The sequence below is a fragment of the Melanaphis sacchari genome, unplaced genomic scaffold (assembly GCF_002803265.2).
Source record: "Melanaphis sacchari strain LSU unplaced genomic scaffold, SCAv2.0 Contig1342_pilon_pilon, whole genome shotgun sequence".
In the NCBI taxonomy this organism is placed as follows: domain Eukaryota; kingdom Metazoa; phylum Arthropoda; class Insecta; order Hemiptera; family Aphididae; genus Melanaphis; species Melanaphis sacchari.
The window spans coordinates 1-20,233 of record NW_020270555.1 but is presented as its reverse complement, the minus strand read 5'-3'; the positions used below and the strand labels follow the sequence as shown (position 1 = coordinate 20,233).

At 30.1% G+C, this 20,233-nt stretch overlaps 2 pseudogenes; both read left to right on the top strand.

Annotated features, from left to right (window-relative positions):
• Positions 1 to 454: 454 nt before the first annotated feature.
• LOC112591403 lies at positions 455 to 2,487 on the top strand (annotated as a pseudogene).
• Positions 2,488 to 15,198: 12,711 nt separating this feature from the next.
• Positions 15,199 to 17,736, top strand: LOC112591402 (annotated as a pseudogene).
• Positions 17,737 to 20,233: the final 2,497 nt, after the last annotated feature.

Here is a 20,233-nt window from a genome sequence, read left to right as displayed (position 1 = left end):
CAAGTAATAAATAATAAATATATTTTAATATAAATTTATAATTTAAAGTTTAAATTTAAACTAACAAATAACAATAAAATAAGGAAATATAAATTATATATAGACATTTGTGGTACCTATTATTCATCTATTATTAACTATTGTCTATTATGTTATTGAAAACGTATTTATAATAAAATTAAAAATATTAAAACCATAGTACTTGTGATATTTATAACACTTGATATTTATTATTTTTGTACTATTAATTATTTAAATTTATCACAAGATATTAAGTAAGTATAGTATGTTATTTAACATTATATAGTTCAGTGTGTGTCTTGTTCTCGTCGCGTTCGTACGAAATATACAGGCACAATATTTCAAAATTTAATTTGTTACAAAAAATTTAAATTAAACAAAAATGACTGGTCGTCCAACACACAATGGATGGGATGTTAATTATATGTGACACATGGACCAAGGCAAAGGTAAAAAACGTGAATTAGTGTATCTAATAATAACTTAATTCGTATTAAATTAAATATAAAATACGTGATATTTAATTTCAATATGTATTTATTCTTAGGTAAACAATTAGCAAAATGTTTGCTATGTTCAAAAATATTGTCTAATACCAGTAAATCTCGCTTATTGATGCATCGAAATACTTGCAATACTTCAAAATTATATAAAACAGGAACAACAGGAATTAATAAATCTACTCTCACTCAAAATATCCATAATGCAGAACCACCAGTGTTAGAAATAATGGGAAGAGCATCTTCACCTATCTCACCAATAGCGTCAAGTTCAACATCTGAAACTCAAACTCAAGGTAAACGTAAACATGTAAATATATTTGAATCTGATTCAGATCCAGATAATCCATTTTATAATTCAAATTCATCTATAACTATGCCAAATTTAAGTTTAAATATATCTACTGTATTCTCACCACTTCCATTAGAAACTGACAATGATATTTTACTCACAAGTTCTTCACGTAAAAATCAATTACAAATATCTGATTATAATGATAGTTTTACTTCAACAAACTCTGATACATTCATCACAGTAAAAAATAAAAATAAACAACAGGGTACTATTCAACGTTGTCATGATAAAATTACAGATGCTGAAATTGATTTAGTTAACTTTAAATTGGGAAAACTGTTTTTTGGATGCAATATTCCATTTTCTGTTGTCGAATCTGTACATTTTAAAGAGTTTTGCCAAACATTAAGACCTGCATATAAGCCACCATCTAGAACTACTCTATCAACAAGCGTTTTAAATAAAGTACACGATAATTTTTGTGCTGCTATAAAGTTTCATTCAAAGTCAGCTTTACTAATAGATGGTTGGAAAAATGAGGCAGCTAATACGAAAAATGTTGCTTGTTTACTGCACAGTTCTAATGGCGAAGCACTTTTTTTAGAATCATTTGATTTGACAGGTACTAAAGAAACTGCATTAGAACTTTGTAATATAGTAGATAAATATATATCTTTAGCCTTAGAGAAACACAACACCAATATTTACGCAGTAATTAGTGATAATGCGGCAAATATGATAAAAATGGGCAAACTTACTACAATTTGGCATTTGACCTGCAATAGCATACCGCCAATTTGCTTGCGAAGGATCTTGTATCAAAACCATTAATAGAAAAAGCTAAAGTTTTATTAAAAGCATTTCATGGACCAGATGCTGAAAAAGAGTTGTTAAATCAAGGAGGTCGACGTATTCAAATGCCCTGTGATACTAGATGGTGTACATATAGGGATTCATTTAAAAATTTATTAAATAATATTACACCAATGAAGAAAGTATTAGCAACAAGCACTATCCTTTTTAACGAAACAATTCATACATATTTATTTGACGCAATCTTTTTAAAACAAATATCTGATTCAATTGAGTTATTTAATCCAATATGTGAACTTCTTAATGTCAGTCAAAAATCCACTTCATCAATCGCCGATACAGCTAAAACATGGTTAGATTTACCGAATAAAATTTCAAACGACAAAGGATTTGAATCATTAATAAAAAAACGACAAAATTATGCATTGAATAAATATTTATTAACAGCAAATTTTCTTCATCCAAAATATCAAGGGAAAAAATTGAAACCTGAACATAAAGATATTATTGAAGATTTTATTTTAAATTATGCTGAAATTGGTTCTGAATGCTTAAACAAACTCTTTAAGTATAAAGAAAAAACTGGGCTTTTTAAAATATTATTTGAAAAGCAAACACTATCAACAACTGCATTTTGGTCTTTTGCAAAAAATAAGCATCCAGAATTACAAGGGTTAGCAAATAAGTTACTGAATTTACCAGCGTCGACTGCCCAGTTAGAAAGTGTTTTCTCACTGGTCATACATCCATAATTCTCTCCGGAACCGTTTGAATCCAGAACGTTCCAGAAAACTATTAAGTACTTACTACTCACTTAAATTAAACGAAAAAACCCAAAGTTCATCAAATGAATATTAATTATTATTTAATAGTTCATAATGTTAATATTTCAGTTGAAGTTTTAAGTCATTGTACAAGGTTAATTTTGTTTTTTTTTATAATATGTATTATTTAATAAAAAATAGATATATCAAAGAAAATAGAAAAAGCATTTATTTTATATGTATACAAAATAAAAATATCCCATATTGAATTGGCACAACATTTAAATTTTTAAGTTTACTTTACAATATGAATATAATAATATTATATTATATCCTATGTCAGTAGCATTAATTATTATTTACTATGAGTAAATAAAATTCCAAACAAAAATATTTTTTTATAATTATATATAATATATTTATTATTTTTATATTACCATTAATCATTATTATTTAATGGTTAATATATATTATATAATTTTATTTTTTACGAATTATAAAAATTAAAAACCTAATTTATTACTTGAAATATGAAGAGTATTTACTATTTTTAATTTTTAAGAGTTAATTTCAAAAACAAAACATATTATACGTTTTAGTCATTTTATACGTTTTATACGTAGGGTATTATACGTGTAACGTATAAAACGTTTTATACACGTATATTACCAACCCTGGAATTTATTAAAGGGCATATATTATTGAGTATATTATTATTGTGAATTATTATTATTGATTATTAAAGGGTATATATAAAAGTTATTGTTGATTTAAAACGTATCAAATGAGTGTGAAGGAAATTTATGGAGAACACAAGTACATCTCCTTTGGAAGTAGCTAATCCATTGAATAAAACATCTGCAGGTATTTCGGAATTGGAATTATTAAATAAAACCCAACAGTTAATTGATTTAGGAAGCCCTAGTAAAAACCCTAGCCCTACTGAAAACCCAAAGGAACGCCCTAGTATTTTTAGAAGTACAAGTGAACGCCATAGAGCGAATATAAGAAGTGAAATAGTTAGAAGTTCAAGTTTAGATAATCAGAAAATCACTCGTAATAAAGTTACAGATAATTTTGAACATATTGAACTAACATACGAAAGGAAACCACGTGTAAAGAAAATGGTTACCATAAGATTAGAGGAAGCATTTAAACTAATATCTTTGTGTACAGGAGAAGATGACATTTATCCATTTATTAATGCATGTGATATGGCAGTGAATTTAGTTTAGGAGAAAAATGCACCAACTTTAGTTAAATATATAACTACTAGGTTATCAGGTAGATCATTGGAAATGATAAAGTATAAAAATGTGACTAAGTGGACATATATTAAGAGTTATTTAACAGATGCTTTTGAGGATATGACAACAGCTTCAAGTTTACAAATACAGTTAAAGTCTATTAAAATGCGTAATGGTGAGGATGTAAATGATTATTGTCATAGAGTAGAAAAATTATATTATAAATTATGTACTGCATGTACACTTAACAAAGAAGAATCGGAAGCTAGAGTAATACATGAAACTTTAAAAGAACAAACACTAAATATTTTTATAAAAGGATTAATAACTCCAATAAGAACAATTGTAAAAGCACCTATATCTAATTATGTTAATAATAACAGTCGTCCACCTGATCGGAATAATTTTACGCAACCATCAACTAGTTATAATGTACGAGTTTTGACATGTACAATATAATGTAATTAAATAGCAATCGTGATAGGTATTTAATGATATTGAGGAATAATTAAAATAAATAATAAATAGTGGAACAAAATATAGTTTAGGAGTTATTAAAAATATAATATTTAAGATTATTACAAAGGGGAAATTCATAGGAACCTTAGATTATATTCAGTTATTATTTAGGAAAATACAAAAATATTAAATGTAACATACATGTGTAATAACATTAATTGTTCACAGATTTATATGTAATAATTATTAAGGTGAAGGATTTTTATGTTTTATAAGGAATATTACTAACAAATTTTATTATATAATTGATTGATTTAAATTTTATGTTACTAACATATTTTTTTATTAAGTAATTGATGTAAATGAAGTGTAACTCCATACATATAAATTGTAAAGATAGGGTATGTCTTGCAGACATAAACCTTTTTTTTTTGTGGGGAGGTGTTATGAGCTACGAGATATACTAATAATATAAATATATCATAATATAATGTTTATAAGCTACGAGATATGCTAATATATAATATAATGTGTAATATTGCTATAGGTGTTAACAATAGTAATATAATTATATATGTGATCTAATAATTATAATGTATACGAAATATTAGATTCATATTTTGTAAAAACATCATAATAAATCAAAATAGTAGTTGTTAGGTGAGGTCGTTTTGCATTTCCAAGAATTGCCAGTAAGGACGATAACATCCTGGAGATTGTTGTTTCAAATGTGAAAACAATTCCAAGAACTAATCTAAATTGGAAGGTTGACGATTACAACAACAAGAGATTTTCTTGTATATAAAGGAGTCCGAAGACCAACAGGGGCAGATGTACCAGAGCTACGAAGACCTGAGCAACTTCACGACACTCAGCCACTTTTTATAAGTTACATGTATTTCATTTATACAGAATAAAACATTATTGTATTTAAGAGTTGTAAATTTCATTTTAATAACACCCTGGATCTGGATCTGATATTGGCATGCAACACCAGCATAAATTTAAAACCCAATTGTATAGACATTGTCAATGCATAATTTAAATATCTTGATTCCATAAGTGTGTCTCTTATTTTGAATATATTGTCTAAATGAAAGACAACCTACAAAGGGAACAATAGATTCGTCAATGCACATAGACTCTTTTAGTGTATATATAATATATCTTAATTTAAATAATAATTTTGGTTTTATGAAGGTATTACAATTTGTATTCAAGGAGAAGCTACTTGGGCAATGTTAATTTAACACCTATTATAGAAAAAAACTTATATGTTCTCAAAAAATTATTTTTATTGACTCTACTAGTAGTGTTGACACCACTAATAATACCATAACGGTTATTTTAACACCATCTAAATCTGGAGCTATACCATTAGCAATACTTACTCATAATGGAGAATCTGAAGAAAATTACACAAATGCATTTAATTTATTAAAAAATAATTTTCCTTTTTGTTTTGGAGGCAACAGTGTAAGTATTTTTTTATGCCGTTTTATATTCAGATACTACTATATGAATATCCCAGTATAAAAAGTAAAACCTAAGTTTTCTTTAGTATTAGGTATAATATTAACATAAAATATAATAGGGCTGTGTAAATTCAACTATTCTTCAATTATTATTAAATACAGATTATAATGAATGACTATTGTAATGTTACGTACCGTGTTATATTATATTATTTCAACACATATTATACGGAGAGGTGACGCTTATACCGATTAAGTTAATATATTCAAACAATGTAGCACCGGTCGGTTAGGGTGAACATCATGTTATTTAATAAAACAATTAAGACTTGATCACACGTCCTGGACTTCTCGGAATAGATGAAATCGCAGGGAATGAGCCGAAATGAATAATAAGTATAATTTATAATGCTCCTTTAGGTCATGGTAAGTCGCCTCCTCCCCAGTCTACACTCTTATCAGTTAACCATTTATAAGGAAGACCACGACAAGAGCTAAGCAGTTGGTTAGAGATATTCGAGACGCTCAAAGGCAGGTCGTAACACCACTCACGCCATCTTATGCTTATAAAATTGTATACTTGTACGAGTTAATTTTATTAAAATAAAGACGTTAATAATTTAACTTAAAAATATTTAGGAGAATTGTATTATAATATTATTAAATAAAAACATGTAATACTTAATAATTATTATTTATAAATTTCTTTTGTTTTTTATTTACCTATGTAGTCACCTATGATATTCATGAGTGATGATTCTAGAGCAGAAAAAAACTCTTTGCATTTTGTATGGCTTTCTGCAATTCCTCTATTATTTTCACACGGCACAAGCTGAATGGCGGTGGTTACACGATAGTAAAAATGAAATTAAGCTAAATGATCGCTGTCCATTAATGAGAATGTTCCAACAAGTAAAATTCATAATTATGTTTTATGTTATAGAATTAAAATTAGAGTATAATATTAAGTGATGTTCCCATATAATTTATTAAGGGTATGCTCAACACAATTTAACAATTATAAAAATATCTTGAGTGTATATGGTGTTTATGGAATATACCTTATTGGAAAACTACTGATAATATTTCCAATATACATAGGGTTTGAATAAAATAACTAGGAAAAATTGTTATTTTTATTATAGGTAATATATGCAGAAAACATGCATGATTTAGAAAACTCGATAACTGAAATCCGTAATATGTCTACCAAATTCAACAATTTTGTGCAGCATTTAAAAAAACAAGAAAAAAAAACCGAAAAGAACAGTGGGTTAAATTTTATAAATTACATATTCTTTACAGAAACCATGAAACTAAGAACTACGCAAAGGCTTTAATCAGGGTTATAAAAGATATACTTCTTAACAGGACTAAAGCATATAATGCAATAGCTTTAGTGGATTTTATTGTTAATGTTGGTGAAAATTATTTTACTTTACGTTTGTTTGATCATGCTCATGAATGGCATTCTGAATCCCATAGATTTTATAGCAAATTATGCTTTAAAATAAGACTTATTGTAAAGAATGATGTTAAAAAAGTAAATAATTGCACGTATTCTATACCTAGCGAATCAAATCCTAAAATTGAATACATAATAAATACTGAAATGGGTATCAGCTCGTGCAAAATTGAATGTGCTGGAGCTTTTTGTAAGCATCAAGCTTGGATTCATGAAAATTTAAAAGTACAATTACCTAACCTACCCACCTATTACTCTCATAGAACGCCATGCGCTTGGTATATTAGCATTGGATGAAAAATGTCCAGAAGCAACTTTTTTTCTTATAGTCCGCTTCACGAAAACTGGCGGGTGGCCGCCGTCGTACCCTGGACCTCGCCCTGCCTGTAGACAGTGTTTCTCATTCTGTGCGACCACCTGTTGCGGTTCGAGCGGCAGCGCGTAACAATTGACTCTATTGTTGAATTTAAAATGTTAGGCTCTCCTGTAGACAACATTCCACGTTTATACGTTTTACAATGTATATACAGTATCTAGGGGAGGATTATGGAATTTATTGTTGTTTTTGCAGCTGCTTGTGGCATCGTGTTTTACAGTTTTCCGTGCATTATAGTGTGTTCAGTGTTGCTGTGTACACGTCGGCTGTCCGTTGAAATACGTATACGTTACAAATATTCGTTTCAAAACCTACTTTTTTACATTTATTTTAAATTTTATATACATATATAAAAATGTCATTTAAAGACCACGATCTCCATAGCCAGAGTAAAAAAATAATTTATAATGTTTATTTATTTTTTAAAAAACTATCCGAATCAAATGAACTCTACTCCGATATTTAAAAAAAAAACACAAGACGTTACTGCTGATGCTTGTGGAATATCGAAACGCTCCATTCAGCGAATATGCTCAGAAGTGAAGAAGACTGATGAATCACCTGAGGAGGGCCCTTCTTTTTCATCTCCACGGAAATGTTACAAGAGGCCAAAACTTGTATCGGAGTTGGATGATTTCGATAGTGAGGTGGTTAGAAGGACCGTACATGAATTTTACGACAGAGGTGAGTATCCTACATCACAATTAATACTTAATGCAGTCAAAAGCAAAATAAATTATTCGGGAAAAATAACATCTATTCAAAGACTATTAAAAAATTTAAAATTTTCATATAAAAAATGTAGAGACGGTCGTAAGTTTTTAATGGAGCGTAAAGACATAGTGGCTCTTAGATGTAAATTTTTAAGAGAAATTTGTACAATGCGCAAAAATAAAGATTCTCGTCCGATTGTATATCTTGACGAAACATGGGTGAATCAAAATCATTTGCGGAGTGTCGCTTGGCAACATAATACAAACATGGTGGGTCCTAAAATCCCGACTGGAAAAGGTGGGCGTCTTATCGTTGTTCATGCAGGGTGTGCTAAATACGGGTTCATTCCAAATTCAAAATTGGTTTTCCGGAGCAATACTGGCAATTCTACGGATTATCACAGCCAAATGAATTCGGAATTGTTTAAATCTTGGTTCACCCAAATGTTGAACAATCTTGAAGAACCGTCCGTCATCATAATGGACAATGCATCATATCATTCAACCCTTATAGATAACTATCCAAAGAGCAATGCAAAAAAAGCAGATGTACAGGAGTGATTGACTAAAAAAAATATCAAATTTTCACCATTAGAGACGCCAGCAGAACTTAAAATGAGAGTTAAAGCTTTAATACCAAATAAAAAAAATTATTAATTGGATCAATTGGCATTAGAAATGGGCCATGAAGTAATTTGACTTCCTCCATATCATTGCCAATACAATCCAATTGAGCTGATATGAGCGCAAGTGAAAGGCCAAGTTGCAAAAAACAATAAAACTTTTAAAATGTGCGATATCGAACGATTAACTCACGAAGCATTAGATTCGGTCACCCAACATGATTGGGAAAAGTGTGTGAGACATGCAGAAGAACTTCAATACAAGGATAATGAAAAAGAAATCATGAGAGATGCTGTATTAGAGCCAATCATTTTAACATTGTTACCAGATGACAGCGATTGGGATGACAGTGACGATAAAGAAAATGCTGAATAGGACTACCAATTTGTGTGTTTGTATAATTCTTTTGTATTTATATTTTATACATTTTTAAAATAAAAAATAATTATATATTTATAGTATAAAATTGATACTGTGAATTTTAGTAATAATTTAAGCATAATTGTTAAAATGAATTTTAATAAAAAAAAAGTTATATATTTTTACTTGTATACTAGTTATTTTTTATTTGTTTTTTAAGTTTTGATTTTGGTATGTTGTTGTTATATTGAATTGTGAGTCGGTATTCAAATATAATATAAAATTATAATTTGTATTTTTACTATTATTATTATAAATATTTGGGAATACTATAATAGCAAAATTAATAAATATTTGCGTTTTTTATATTATTTAATTTAGTTATTAAAAAAATAATAATAATGAAATAGTTAATAATGCAATATTATTATAATTTAAAAAAATAGTGTGTATTATAAATAATACATTGTAGGTATTCATTGTTGTGTTTCAAACAAATCGATTTTATGATAAACGCATAAAAAAATGGAAAAAAGACAGATGTTTATTAGGCGTACATATTTGAAAAAGCGCGGAAAATTGTTTGATAACCACTACAACAAATAGTCCGCTTGGATCGTGGCGATCACCCGCCAGTTTTCGTAAAGCGGACTATAGTAGGTATTACGACTCATTTTGCATACACGGCCAAAGTTACTAGCAGTGAGTCGGATTATCCTTTCTGTCTTCCATCTTTCACTTTCAGCTTGGTGTCTTGTAGCTTCTTCCACTGTAGTACGGTTAACGTCATATATAGTCCTTTAGAAACAAAATTATTGAATAAATCGAATAATAGATATCGTGTATTGATATTCAGTATTTTTATCATTGGTTGTATATAATGGGTATACTTACTTTAGAAACTGTTCCATATCATTAACAAATGATGGATCATCAACTTCTCTTATACCTGTAATAACGTACAAATTGTGCAATAAAAATATTATAGTTATAAATATATTAGGGGTACGATAATCGGACCGTTATTAGTTATAATCAGGGCTTGGGACTTTATGCATTTGCATATTTGTTCGGGAAATAAATAGAATAAATCTGATCCGGTACAAACTTATATTCTGGTGTTTGGAGTTAAAGTTTAAAAATTTATTGTGCATATGTTTGCATATTTTGGAATTTTTTTCTACAAATGCATATTTTTAAGATTTATTGATTTTTATTGCATATTTTAAAATATTTTTTTGATTATTTATTCTTAAATCATATTTTTAGTAAATTAATAAATTTTATCTACATGATTTTGTCGGCAATAATACCGATAAAGCGATAATCAATAGCGTTATGAGGAACCCATTTTATTTATAGCTCTGAAGACAATATTATTTTTATTTAATCTGTTTTTTACATTTACAGTATTATTTTGTTTGACAGTACACAGTAATCGACGGACTACGATCGTTATCCTTCAATACATATGAAGGGCGACCTTTCAAAACGCACTATTGCCAAAATTCAAACTTTTCAGGAAAGAAAAAAAACTGTTTTTGGTATAAATTCTATGTGTGAGTGAAAGAATGTCTTCCAGATACATCAGCTAGCAAGAAAATTACAGAAATTACACATGTGGGAAATGGTATAGAGCAAAACTCAAATAATGAAATAACTGAGTCTACAAATAGTGCTAAAAAAATTGATTTTAATGTATCAAACAATACAGAGTTAATTGCAGAGACTGATACTGAATGGTCAAGATTACAAAAAATGATACCATCATTGCCACCCACCCATTATTCTTCAAAAACTAGCAAACAATTTAAAAAATATAAAAATCAACCAACAATTTATAAATTTTATTCACTCTGTTAACACTTCTACAAGAATTATAAATAGAAGAGGTAAAATAAGAGTCCAACCTACTTCTATCAGCAGAAGAAAGGGTAACGTTACTGGGGGTTCAAAAAGAATTCCAGCAAGGAGACCTGAACACTATGTGGTTAAAGGAAAAATAAGAAGACCTTGCAATTTAGGTTAAAACATTTTAAAATGTAAACCAAATGCTAAAAAACATGGAATAGGCCATTGAAATATTTAAGTTAAGTATCTAGTACATATCTATGTAAATCTTTTATTTTTTAGTTACTCGTCCAAAAAAAAAACCCTCGTATAAAATTGATATAATAATGAATCTTTTATAATTTTAAAATAAATGAAATTAGTTTTTTTATCATTAAAATATGTACCGTGTGAATAATTGTATTTCAATAGTTAACCATTTTTTTTATTCAGTTTCATAAAATGTACTATGAATGAAAATTGAAATTCAAGCAAAGATAAAGTTAACAATGGAATTAAAAATAAAATATCCTATAAACATACATTACACTCCTATTTTAAACTATATAGTAACCTATATATTATCATTTTTAATTGAAGAATCTAAATATTATATGGTTGTATATTAGGTATAGCTTGATAAAAGTACAACCAACTCACACTATTGTATTCTTAGTATGTGTTGGGACGCCGAACCGTCCACACGTTAATTCCGCATTACGTTTTTATTAGCTTTCGATAGCAGTACGAAACATTTACGCTGCGCCGCTCTTATCTGGTATGTATAGCAACATTTAATTGGGTCCATAGTACACTAACACGTAACCGTATAGCTAGAAATCGCCGCACACGGGCGAAAGCCCGTTAAATTTATTTATAATATAACCAAAATGGATCCAAATTCCAAAGCATCTATACCAAACACTAGTAATCCAGCTCCATTAAATAAACAAAATAGACAAATGTCCCGCCTCTCGTCATAAAAAAAAAACAGATTCCTATCAAATCAAGATGACGCAATCTCACCATCTCCAAATTTAGATCGCCAAGAAAAACCGCTAAGTCATGCAACTTATCATTTGCAAGCTCATCTTTCCCAAAAAAAAAATCGCTTCTTGCCATTAGAAATCGAAAACTCTAATCAAGCTAATCCACCCACAAATTTAACAAACAACAGTGGTCCTGAAAACAACTCACAAGGTACACAGGCTAAATCCAAAATTCCACCAATATATGTCCACAATATTTCGGTTTACGTAAAATTCCACGAGTCACTAGACAATATAACAATCGACGATTACTCGATCATCAACACAAAAGCTGCCTTAAAATTGAACCTTTGCTCAGTGGACGACTACAAAGCCACAACAAATTATTTAGACGAATCCAAAATCGGCTATCACACTTTTCAACTTCCCGAAAATAAACAGTTATCAATAATTATCAGAAACCTTCCTGTAAATATTACTGAGCAGTGCATATTTAACGAGCTCATAGAACAAAAATTTGATGACACATCAGTTACACGTCTTCAGAACAAATTTAAAAATCCGTTATCTATTGTAGCCGTACTATTGTCGAAACCATCCACAGGTATATACTCCCTAACTAGACTCTTACACTGTGTAGTAGTCGTTTAAACAAGAAGACCATCAAACGACATCCCACAATGCACTAACTGCCAACGCTTCGCATAAACGAAAAAATTCTGCCATCTACCACCTAGGTGCGTAAAATGCGCAGGTGACCATCATTATAGCATTTGCCAAAAATCTTACGATACGCCGCCCAAATGTGTTAACTGTAATAGTAACCACCCGGCAAGTTATAGAGGTTGTACTTATAACAAAGATATCTCAAAAAATTAAAATAAAAAAAACGATAGTAAAAATAAATCTCGATTACCGCGGGACAATTTCCAAGCTGAACAAAGTCCCCCCGTGTACACGTCAAATAAACCGCAAGATAACGCGTTCGCCGATAAGCGTTCGTATTTTTCCGCAACGAAAAACAAATTAAATAACCATTCAAACAAAAACACAGATAATGATTTTATGAAAGCACTTTTACCTTTAATCAACTCATTCGTATCGCAATTACTGCAGAAAATAATCGAAAATCTGCCAACTATCATCAACAGCCAACATTTAAATTCTAATGAGTCCTCATAGTACTACCTTACTAAATTGGAACGCCAACGGTCTGAAATCACATAGAAACACTCTCCTAGCCTTTCTTAACCATCATAATATAGAAATTGCTTGTATAACGGAAACGCATTTATCAAATACAGATAAATTAAAATTCCCTGGATATAAAATGTACCGTACCGACCGTGTCACACAAATACGTGCTATGGGCGGAGTTGCTATATAAATTATTCAACAACAAATGCCCACACTAAACTTATTATGTCTAGAAGCCGTTGCCGTGTTAATTAAACTCAATAATCGGTCTGTTACTCTTGTTAGTGCTTATCAACCACCTAGCCGCCCTATGCATATCGCAGATTATGAACAATTATTGAGTCTTAATAGCTCAATTATAATAACCGGTGATCTAAACTCCAAACATATAGATTGGGGATGTCGTATTATTAACCCGAACGGCCGCAAACTACATTAATTTATAGCCAACTCGTCCTACGCAATATCCGCTCCAAACAAACCTACATACTTTCCTTCGGACATTTATCGGCTTCCCGATATTTTAGATATTCTAATACTCAAATCAATTCCATTTAATTGTGTGCACGAACCCCTCGTAGACCTCGATTCAGATGTCCCGATAAAAATAACGGTTACTCATCTACTCTAACATACCAGGGAAACAACTCTCTTATTAAAGGCAAACCTGACTGGATTAAATTTTCTAACAGTGTGCATTCAAATCTAACAATACCTAAAATTATTTCCACAATTCAAACTGCTGAACAAACGGCCGACCACTTCACGGAAGTCATTAGGATGCTGCGCGATCTTGTTCAAACACTGTATCGTCAAGTTCTCCTAGTTTCAGTATCTTACCACCTTCCATCTCTTCGCTTATACGACGCAAACATAACAGGCGCATTTGGCAAAATAAAAGAAATCCTTCTGACAAAAAAATTCTAAATAAACTCACCAAGGAAGTTTAAGCGGCTCTACAAAACCATAGAGTGTCTTCTTATAATAATTTTCTGTCAAACATGCACCCTAACGAGTCAAACTTATGGAAAGAAACAAAAAGATTACTTAATAAAGAAATTAACATTATCCCTCCTCTTCGCTCAGATTCAAACCTAGCAGTGGCGGATTTAGGGGGGGTGCTTGGGAGCTGAAGCACCCACCGCTCCGCGTATTTTTATTAAAAATTATTAATAAATCGCCGAGTGGCAAATTTTTGGTACGGGCTACCAGAACGCGCGACGCTGCGTAGCAAAAACCGGTCGGCGACTACGCACAATTTTGAGGTACACTGGTTTTCTATAAGTTAGGTTAGGTTAGAACAGATTAACTGATAAGTCAGCTGCTCGGCTGTCAAAACATTAGTTTTTGTATATTATCTATATCATCATAGAACATGCTAAACATGATATTATCACAGAAAAAAAATATTTTGCCATGATAGGTACTGTTAACATCTTTGAATTTGTATTTTTATGCTATTAAATATTATTTGTGATAAATAACAATAATTCGTACATCACTCATTACCTAGCTGTTGAACAACGGTCATTCTGCTTAGTACTTATTATAATAAATATAAGGAGGTAACTGTTGTCTGTTGACTAGTGATTAGTGATTACTAATTAACCATTGTCCATTCGTAAATCTGAAATCATAAATCATGAATGAAAGTGATGAATCTAAAAGGTCCAAGAGAAATGGCAGTATGAGTATACTATCTTATTTTTGTAAAAAACCTAGAAACAATGAATGTGTTGAATCGGATAATAATAGTTGCTCTACAATTTCAAATAAAGTAAGTAGTACATGTTCAGACTAGGTATTCAGAATATTTATTCAGTGAATTAATCTTATTGTTTTGTTCATCTTTATTCAAACTTAGTTAGCAATTGAAGTAAATCAAGTAACTGATCCATGTAAAGTCATATTAGACAATAATACTGTGATAGATTTTTCTTCAGTTTCTCAGCAGGTAATATTTCTTTAATAAAATAAAAATAGTTTTATTGATATTAATGCTTGCGTTTTGCATCTAGCTTTGCTTTTGTTATTTTGATGCTTTTTTTAATTAGTTAGAAGTTGATATGCATGTGCAAAAATCTACACATATAAATGCCTATGATATAGGTCATTGCATAGATAAACAATTAACTGATGAGGAAAAATTTGTATATTTAAAAAAATACCTGGACTCCCGCAGTTGGGTATGCTTTTCCTATTTATAAGTATGGAAATCAAAATAGACAATTTCAACTGGACTGGCTTAGACGCTTTCAATGGCTATCTTATAGTCAGCTTAAAAAAAGGTGGTTTTTGTAAATTTTGTGTATTATTTGCACCAAATAATCTCTCTACAGGGAGTAAGGTAATTCTTTAATCTCTCTCTCCAATATAAACACCTATATTATACTAAAATGTTTTAATTTTGTTAATGTTTAATATTTTCAGAATTTAAACACATTTATAAAAGCACCTTTTACCAATTATAGAAAAGCTATAGAACTTTTAAGTAGGCATGGAAATAATCAATACCACTTATTATCAGTAGAAAAAGCTTTACTTTTCATTGAAAATTACAAAACAGGGAAATCGGTGGATATTGTATTAAATAATAAAATTAAGTCTATCATTGAAGTAAATAAAAAACGTCTAGTACCTTTAATAAAAACAATAATATTCTGTGGTCAAAATAATTTGTCTCTCCGGGGACATCGTGATGATGGTGAGTTTCAATATGAATCAGCTGTAACGCCTGTAACAGGAGAGCAAGGAATTTTTCGCAGTCTTTTGGCATTCAGGTTAGATTCTGGCGATGAAATATTACACGAGCACTTAAAAAATTGCAATAAAAATGCTACTTTAATAAGTAAAACCACTCGGAATGAAATCATTGAAGTTCTTCGTGATTTATTGTACAAGATATAGTACGAGAATTAAATAATTCAAAATATTTTGCAATATTATGTGATGAAACCACCGACATCAGCAGAAAAGAGCAAATTACTTTTTCTGTTAGGTAACATATTAAATGATTCTTTACAAAATATTTTCATATGAATTTATATTTCTAAAATATTTTTTAGATATGTTGACATGAACAAATTTGTGATTAAAGAGGAGTTTTTAGGATTTACTGAATTACTTTCCACCACCGGTCTAACGATTAAAGATGTTATATTAAAACAAATAGATGCATTTGGATTGAGTATGACAAACCTTCGGGGACAAGGATATGACGGTGGATCTAACATGTCAGGTATGTTACTATTAGGTACAAATGCAAGAATGCAACTAAAAAATTTTAAGTCCCAAAATAAAAATAAATACTTTCAGGGTATAAACATAATATTTTTTTTAACCATTTAATGAATTTTTTAGGGATAAATAATGGAGTTCAAGCATTAATTCTAAATGAACAACCACTTGCTCTGTATACTCATTGTTTTAACCATGTATTAAATTTGGCAATTTCTAAAGCATGTAATATTCCACCCATTAGGAATATGTTTGGTACTGTTGGTTCTGTGTCAGTTTTCTTGTCGGCATCTGCAAAACGTAATAATATATTGCTAAATGCAATTTCTAATGATAATAACGAACCACTTCCAAAAAAAACGAAACTACGAGCTCTATGTGCAACACGTTGGGTAGATCGTCATGACTCCATCATTACATTCCATGAACTTTATAAATTTATTTTAATTTCATTAGATGAGCTAGAGAAAGATACAAACCGAGAAACATCTTTTAAAGCTTCAAGTTTCAATTTAAGTGTTAAACAAAGTGAATTTGTAGTAGCATTAGAAACCGTGGCTAATTTGTTTGTATACACAAGGTCTTTAAGTATACAATTACAAAGCTCTAAACAGGATCTATCTAGTGCAATGGAAAATGTCAAAAATATACTTAATGTGTTTGAAGACATTCGTAAAAATCCTGATACAACATTCATCACCTTATTTGAAAGTGCAGCTCAAAAGTTACAAATATTTGATGAACAATTAAAAGTTCCTCGACTTAGTGGCCATCAAACAAAAAGGAATAACATTAATGCCAATGTCAACCAAAATCCTATGGAGTGGTTTAAAATAACAATTTTTATACCATTTTTAGACCATATGATCCAAGAATTAAAATCAAGATTCAGTGATAAATTTGTTAAAGTTATTCCACTCGAAGGTCTCATTCCAATTCATAAAGATTCATATAGCACTGAAGCTATATTAAATGCTGCAATGTTCTATGATCAAGATTTACTTTCAAATTCAGATTTAGTATTAAAAGCAGAAATTAATCTTTGGAAAACTAAATGGAATAAAATAGAAACAAATATTCCTCATAGTGCTGTTACATCACTCCCATACTGTGAAGAATATTTTCCAAACATCAAAATCCTCTTACAATTATTTGCTACACTTCCAGTATCAACAGCAACTGCTGAAAGATCTTTTTCTACCTTAAGAAGATTAAAAAATTATATGCGCTCTACAATGACTGAGTCTAGACTAAATGGTTTAGCTCTATTAAATATTCATAAAGATAAAGATATAGATATTGACAAAGTTGTCGATCAGTTCTCAAGAAAAAAAAAGAAGAAGAATGCAAATGGAGGATTGGTCAATATAATAATTGTAAAAAATTCAAATAATATTATATTATATTGCATTGTAAAGTACTTAATAATTAAAAAATAATATATGTTAAATTGTTTGTAATTTTTATATTGCTTAATTATGTTTAAGTATCAAATTATTAGTTCCCCCACCCCCCAAAATTGTTCATAGTAAGTACTTTAAGGCTATTATTATTAACAAAATAGCACCCACCATAAAATAATCCTAGATCCACCACTGAAACCTAGTAATATCTGACATAGATAAATGTAACGTCTTTTCAGAAATTCTGCACCACACTTTTTCACTTAACCATATAAGTTATCTTAATAACGATTTAAGAGTTAAGAAAGCACTGGAGCTACCTGACTACTCAGTCCAAAACCCTATTGGCTACACGACACCAAACGAAGTTAAACAAATTAACAAAAATCTTCCCAATAAAAAAGCACCCGGCTACGACAAAATCACAAATCTAATGTTTAAAAAATCGATGTCGAAAGAAATCGACATTTCAAAAGCTTTTGACAAAATGTGGCACGATGGTCTCCTCCTTAAATTACGAAATATAAATATTCCAACATATCTCTTTAATACTATTCGCTCATTCCTCTCAAATAGACAATTTTTAGTCAGAATAAACGACAGCGCCTCTAACCTCAAGTCGATCTCTGCTGGTGTACCTCAAGGCTCCAAACTTGGTCCTATATTATTCAATTTATACGTTTCCGACATTCCTCAAACACCACGGTACTCATATTGCTCTCTTCGCTGACGATACAACTATCTTCACGGAATCACGCAACATCGAGGCAAAAACTACAAATCTGCAAGCCCACTTAGATACCATCTCACACTGATGTAAAAACTGGAGGATCAAAATCAACGCCTCCAAGAGCATTGGAGTTATTTTTAGTCTACGTCGTTACACTAATCACCCTCAACTAAATTTCGACAACGAAAATATACCCTGGCAACCGATGGTTAAATACCTTAGAGTAACTCTTGACAAACGACTCACGTGGCGGCCCCACATTTCAACTAAAGTCCAACAAGCATACCAGTGTATTTCAATGCTTTATCCCATTTTGAACAATAAATCAACTATTCAAAAAAAATGCTGTCTCTTAATTTACAAACAAATCATACGCCTATTATTTACCTATGCATGCCCAATTTGGGTAATTGCGCATCCACGCACATAAAAAAAAATCCAAACTGTCCAAAACAAAGTTCTCAGAATAATTGCAAACGCCCCGTGGTTTGTTAAAAACGCAAATCTCAACAAAGACTTTCTAATACAGAACATCGAAGACCACATAAAAACCTTAGCAAAAAATTTCCATTGCTCTCTTCCAAATTCATCAGGTGCAGTCCATTATAATCTTCTCACTCACCCAACTCAACGTCGATTAAAACGAGGTCGTCCCCACGATCTCGTACGCTAAACCACCTTCACAACACTCAAATATTTACTACACATGCGCTGCCAAAGCGCTCTAAAACGTTATCCACTCTATTTAAACATTGTAAATATTAGTATTATGTAAACATATTTATACTTCTGTAATTTATATTTTAGATATATTTATCCCTTTCTTCTTATATAAAAATATTTATAATCCTCACTGTTACCGCTGCAACATAGCATCGGTATTATTATTATACATGTTGCCGCCACCGACCAATCCACACACACAAACACATACACTATTTTAATTATTATTTATATTGTTACATTTTTGTTCATATTATGTGTTTGTGAATTATTATATAATATGTAGATTACAGTCGGCACGTTATCTGTAGCCCCCGCGTCGGCTGCACGATATTAATTAGCACGGCCGCCGTAAATTTTTGTCTTCTGCCATACGTCGTCGCGCAAAGACCAAACGACAGTTATTATATCATATTATTTTTTATTATATTTTGTTGCGAAAATCGCCTTTTTCTATTATATTATTTTATTATATTTGTGTGGGTGCTAATCGCCATATTGTTATTATTATTTATTTATTAGCTTTATTATTAATTATTATATCTTGTGCGCTAATCGCCAACCTTTTATATATATAAATATATTTAAATATTTTTATACATTTTTATATTTATTTTGCTTGTTTTATTTGTTGCGTGTGAAATTTATTGATTATTATAGCCATATTTAGGACCAGCTGGCCAGTTTGCGCTCCACAAATTGTGAGTTTTTATTATTACAATTATAATTATATTATTTATTAAATTTTCATACTTTTGAGCCAAAAGGGCCAAATATCATTATTATTATATTTATATTATAGCTCTAATAGCTACCTATATTGTTTTTATATTTGATATTATTTTATATTGTTGGGCCAAAAGGGCCATAGTTATATTATTATCTTTACCATTATTATTATATTGTTGGGCTAAAAGGGCTAATTATATCATACTATTTATTCTGCCTCGCCATAAGGGCCCTGGATGCATAATTTTTGAGTATTATCTATTTTTTATATTGTAGCTCTAAT